This window comes from Chiloscyllium plagiosum, chromosome 3 (genome assembly GCF_004010195.1).
Source record: "Chiloscyllium plagiosum isolate BGI_BamShark_2017 chromosome 3, ASM401019v2, whole genome shotgun sequence".
Lineage (NCBI taxonomy): Eukaryota > Metazoa > Chordata > Chondrichthyes > Orectolobiformes > Hemiscylliidae > Chiloscyllium > Chiloscyllium plagiosum.
Genome location: NC_057712.1, coordinates 38,189,390 through 38,195,389, shown reverse-complemented (window position 1 = coordinate 38,195,389; position 6,000 = coordinate 38,189,390). Strand labels below are relative to the sequence as shown.

General features: G+C 42.0%; 1 protein-coding gene across 3 annotated transcripts in view; it reads left to right on the top strand.

The window, feature by feature from the left end:
* Positions 1-6,000, top strand: part of LOC122542453 (signal-induced proliferation-associated 1-like protein 2) — a 557,075-nt gene that overhangs the window by 56,884 nt on the left and 494,191 nt on the right. The window lies entirely within an intron of this gene.

The following is a 6,000-nucleotide window of genomic DNA, read 5'->3' as shown; positions in this document are numbered from 1 at the left end:
AACTCAGCAGCTGCCGGTCTGCCCACGTGACTGGGAGATAGGAGACAGAGGACAGATAGAATCCACACTATACCAACACTACCCATGACTCATAGACCAAAACTCCGGAATTAATTAATATGGAAACCCATCTCCTAATCACATCAAGAGACTGATATCAGACCAATGCACACCAACACCCCAAGGGAACAAAGGGGGTGCTAGCCCCTGCCCTCACAGAGAGAGACAAGCAGATAATACCCGGACCCGTTTTACATAAACCAATTAGCACCCTATTGTGCGTGCCCTGCAACTCTCCTGGGATGGCAGGAAACATTCTATTTGCACCTACTCCAGTGATGATGGGGAACTATCATCCCATTCATCCTCAAATTCCACACATCCTGACAACTAAAAGTATATAATATGTAGCTGCGCGCGGGAACAGCAGAGCAGCCGAGATTCGGACCTTGGTTGGTCTCCACCGGCGTAACTGTAGCAATAAACGTTACCGATTGTTGAACTGCACTCTGGGCTCGGACTGATATCATTTCATCCGCGCTAACACCATCACTGCTGTTCTGTGGAGAGACATTCTCATCTCTGAGTAGTGAGACATTACTAATGAGTCCAAGTGCAGGTCTGATCAACTTCAAAGTTGACTTGACCTGACTGGCAAATACCTTGGAGTCAATTTTGAAGTCTATTAATGCCGTGGCAGTCTGTAGTACGAGATTTAAAAAAAAGCTGGTCTGTCTGCTTATTCCTGGAAAATATGTTTTTGTGCACTTTATTTTTCCAGTCAAGAATGTTATTTAGACAGATTTTGAAAGGCAATATGGGCTTGAACACAGTCCATTGCAGCTCTGAGGGTATGCTGTACTGTCAGAGTTAGTGTCATTTTTCAATGAAACATGAAACCAATGCACTGGCTACCCTCACAAGTGAATGCAAAAGATCTAATGGCATTATTTGAGGTAAGGAAGGCAGGTTCGTCCTGTCTGATCAATTATAACTAAATGAAGAATTATCTAGTTATTATCGTGTTGCTTTTTGTGGGACATTGCTGTATGCAATTCGATTACTGTGTTTCCCGTAATACAATTATGATTGTGTGTTGGACTGAAGTGAACAAGTTACAAAATCACACAACACTGTTATAATCCAACAGGTTTATTTGGAAGTATTAGCTTTCAGAGCGCTGCTCCTTCATCAGGTAGCTGTGGAGCAGATCATAAGACACAGAATTTATAGCAAAGGATTACAGTGTCATGTAATTGAAATGAGATATTGCACAAAACTAGATTGTTGTTAAGTCTTTTCTCTTTTAGAATGGGTTGCAGGTTTCGGTCCATTAATATATAAATCCCAGAACTACTTTGAAGTCACATTCTTGAAATAACTTAAGGTTTTATAAGAAAAAAAATGACATCTCAGCTCAGACTGTTAGGTTTTTGTCTCGAGGTTTCATAAACGAGATGCAATTTGCAGACGCCAACTTCTGTAAATGGTTAAAGTTTATTGAAGCTTGTACAAGCTAGGTGATCCCTCTGACACTCTTTGCTCGTTGTACAGTCGAGTCAAAATGAAGCACTGTAAAAAGAAAAGACATCTTTTATATAGGTCAGTTGGTAATGCTCACAGATAGTCTGGTCATTTCTGCCCCCCCGCCCCACCCCCCATAACAACAGGTTACCCCAGGTACGAATGGTAGGATGAGATCATCCTCTGAGATAATGTGCATGTAAATGCCCTAATCCTGGGGAATCAATTTCATGACTCAGTGATTCCCCAAGACAATGTCGGTGTGAAATGTCCTAGTTTCGGGGGATGGCTATGAAAGCATTTCTGAATGGAAGGGATAAGAGTTTAATTTGATAATAGCTGGAGAGTAGTTGTAAATGGCTGTCTAAATGATGTGGGAGTCATCTGCATTCCTGCATGAATGTTGTCCCCATCCACTTCCAGAATGTTCAATTTCTGGAGTCAGTGCAGTTTAACCCTTTTAATATTACACTCATGTCCAGGGAGATAGTCCCATTTAATGTTTTAACATGCATTAAATATGTAAGGTTAGAGTCTATCTGTATCCCAATCTTTAGTCAGACTGGTTCTGTTTCCAAAGTAGGAATTTATAAGATGTCACATGGATTGACTGCCTGCAGATTGTATGCTTTACGTAGTAGTAGGATTCTATGTTGGAAAATATTTTCCTGCTTGAATGTTAGGTGACCTGAAAATCAGAACATGCATTTAATTATGAAATTCATACTGACGATGTCTCCTGTCTTTCCACCTGTTATGTTGAAAATGACAGCTGAAAGTAACTTATCTGGATGACAGGTTGGATCAACCTGGAGAGCTTTGAATAAATAGTTGCTATTCACTATTGTACCTTTATTGTACTCTTAACATTTTTTCTAAGTGAATAGTTTCTACTCTTTCTTGTATCTTATCATTGTCATAATCTTTTCAACCATTTGCAGTTGAAAGACCTTTTAAAGAAATGTACTGTGGAATAGAATGAACTTCTCTGAAGTTCAGTTTTGCTCCTAGCAGTCTTCTGTCTTTTAAAAGAAGGCTTGCAGTGTGGTGTTCAGCTGTCTGTTGATTCAGCTGTCTTTTGACCATTGTCTGTCAAGGAGTCATAGAGATGTATAGCACGGAAACAGACCCTTTTGTTCTAAAGCGTCCATACCAATCAGATATCCTAAATTAATCTAGTCCCATTTGCCAGCACGTGGCCCATATCCCTCTAAATGCTTCCTATTCATATACCCATCCAGATGCCTTTTTAAATGTTCTGATTGTACCAGTCTCTACCACTTCCTCTGGAAGCTCATACAGACACCTACCACCCGCTATGTGAAACAGTTTCCCATTAGATCCCTTTTAAATCTTGCCCCTTTCATATAAACCTATGCCTCTCTCACCATAAACCTAGTTCTGGACCCCTCTGTCCCAGAGAAAACACTTGCTTATTTACCCTATCCATGCCCCTCATGGATTTTATAAACCTCTACAAGGTCACCTCTCAGCTTCTGACGTTCCAGGGAATACAGCCACAGCCTGTTCAACCTCTCCCTATAGCTCAAACCTTCCACCCTGGCAGCATCCTTGTAAATCTTTTCTGAACCTTTTCAAGTTTCACAATATTCTTCCAATAGGAAGGACAGCAGAATTGCACATACTATTCCAAAGGTGACCTAACCAATGTCTTGTCCAGCTGCAACATGATCTCCCAAGTTCTATACCCAATACACTGACTAGTAAAGACTAACAAATGCCTTCTTCACTACCGTTGACCTGTGACTCCACTTTTAAGGAGCTATGAACCTGCACTCCAAGGTCTCTTTGTTCAGCAACACTCCCCAGGATCTTACCACTAAGTGTATAACTCCTGCCCTGATTTGTCTTTACAAAATTCAGCACCTGCCATTTATCTAAATTAAACTCCATCTGCCACGCCTCAGCGCATTGGCCCATCTGATCAAGATCCTGTTGTACTGACGTAACATTCTTCACTGTTCACTACACCTCCAATATTGGTGTCCATCTGCAAACTTACTAACTACATCTCCAAACAGTTTATATAAATGATAAATTGTGGACCCAACACCGATCCTTGGGCCACACCACTGGTCACAGGTTTCCAGTCTGAAAAGCAACCTTCCACCACAACCCTCTGTCTTCTACCTTTGAGCCAGTTCTGTATCCAAATGGCTAGTTCTCCCTGTATGCCATGTGATCTAACCTTGATAACCAGTCTATTATGAAGAACCTTGTTGAACATCTTACTGAAGTCCATATAGATCAGGTCTACCACTCTGTTCTCATCAATCCTCTGAGTTTTTCTTCAAACAAAACTCTTATCAAGTTCATGAGACATGATTTCCCATGTACAAAGCCATATTGACTATCGCTAATCAGTCCTAACCTTTCTAAATGCATGTAAATCCCTTCCCTCTGGATTCCCTCTGACAATTTGCCTCCCACCGAAGTCAGGATCACTGGTCTGTAGTCCCCTGGCTTTTCCTTACCACCTTCCTTAAATAGTGGGCACTATGTTAGCCAACTTCCAGTCTTCCGGTACTTAACCTGAGATTATTGGTATTCTAAACATCTCCGCCAGGGGCTCATCAAACACTTCCCTAGCTTTCCACAGAGCTCTAGGGTACACTTGATCAGATCCTGGGGATTGTTCCACCCTTTTTGCATTTCAAGACATCCAGCACCACCACCTTTTGCAGTATGGACACTTTTCAAGATGTCACCATCTATTTCCCCACGTTCTATAATCTTCTGTGAACCTCTCTACAGTAAACACTAATGCGAAAGACTTGTTTAGTATCTCCTCCGGTCTCTCTCTCCGGCTGCCTTGCTGATCTTTGAGGGTCCCTATTCTCTCCCTCGTTACCCTTTTGTCCTTAATGTATTTATAAAATCTCTTTGGATTCTCCTTGATCCTATTTGCCAAAGCTATCTCATGCCCCCTTTTTGCCCTCCTGATTTCCCTCTTCAGTATACTGCTGCCTTTGTACTCTTCTAAGGATTCACTCGATCTTTGCTGTCTGTACCTGACATATGCTTCCTTTTTCTTAATCAAAACCTCAGTTTCTCTAGTTGTCCAGCATTCCCTACACCTACCAGTCTTGCCTTTCACCCTAATCGGAATATACTGTCTCTGGACTCTCGTTATCCATTTTTGAAGGCTTCTTAATTTCAGCCATCCCTTTACTGGCGAACATTAGCCCACAATCAACTTCATAGCTAATACTATCAAAATTGGCCTTTAACTTTTATAGATCCGGTCTATCCTTTTCCATCAATATTTTAAAACTAATAGAATTATGGTTGCTTGCCCCAAAGTGCTCCACACTGACACCTCAGTTACTTGCCCTGTCTTATTTCTGAAGAGGAGGTCAAGATTTGCGCCTTCTCTAGCAGGCACATGTGTATACTGAATCAAAACTTTTCTTGTACACACTTTATGAATTCCTCTCCATCTAAACCCTTAACATTATAGCAATCACAGTCTCTGTTTGGAAGGTTAAAATTCCCCTACCATAACCACCCTATTATTCTTCCAGATAACTGAGATCTCCTTACAAGTTTGTTTCTCTATTTCCTGCTGACTATTGGGAGGCTCTGGAGTACAATCCCAATAAGGTGATCATCCCTTTCTTATCTCTCAGTTCCACCAAATAACCTCCCTGGATGTGTTCCCAGGAATATCCTCCTTAAGTTGTCTCTCATCAAAAACACCACTCCCTCCATTTCGATTCTTCCTATAACATTTGTATCCTGGAACATCAAGCTGCCAGTCCTGTCCATCCCTGAACCACGTCTCTTTAATTGCTATGATATCCCAGTCCCATGATCCTAACTGTGCCTTGGGTTTATCTGTCTTCCCTGTTAGGCCTCTTGCACTGAAATAAATGCAGTTTAATTTATCAGTCCTACCTAGTTCTCTGTTTTGTTCCTGCCTGCCCTGTTTGACTTGCCGCTTTTCCCAACTGTGTCAGTCTCAGACTGATCTTTCCACACTGTCTCCCTGGGTTCCACCCCCACTTCCTTACTAGTTTAAATCCTCCTGAGTAGCTGTAGCAAATCTCCCTGCCAGTATATAGTCTCCTTCCAATTCAGGTGAAATCCGCCCTTCTTACACAGGTCACTTCTACCCCAGAAGAGAGTCAAATGATCCAAAAATGGGAACCCTTCTCTCCTGCACCAGCTCCTCAGCCACACATTCATCTGCTCCATCCTGCTAGTCCTACTGCCACTAGCTTGTAGCAGCAGGAGTAATCCATATTTTGCTACCCTCGAGGGCCTCTGTTTTAAATTCCTGCCTAACTTCTCATTCCTTTTCCCTTCCTATGTCATTAGTACCAATGTGCACAATGACCTCCTGCTGGTCCATCTCCCCTTTGAGAATATTCTCCACTGTCTCTGAGATATCTTTGATCTTGGCACAAAAGAAGCAGCACACCATTCAGAAACATCTGTCTGTGCCGCTGACAG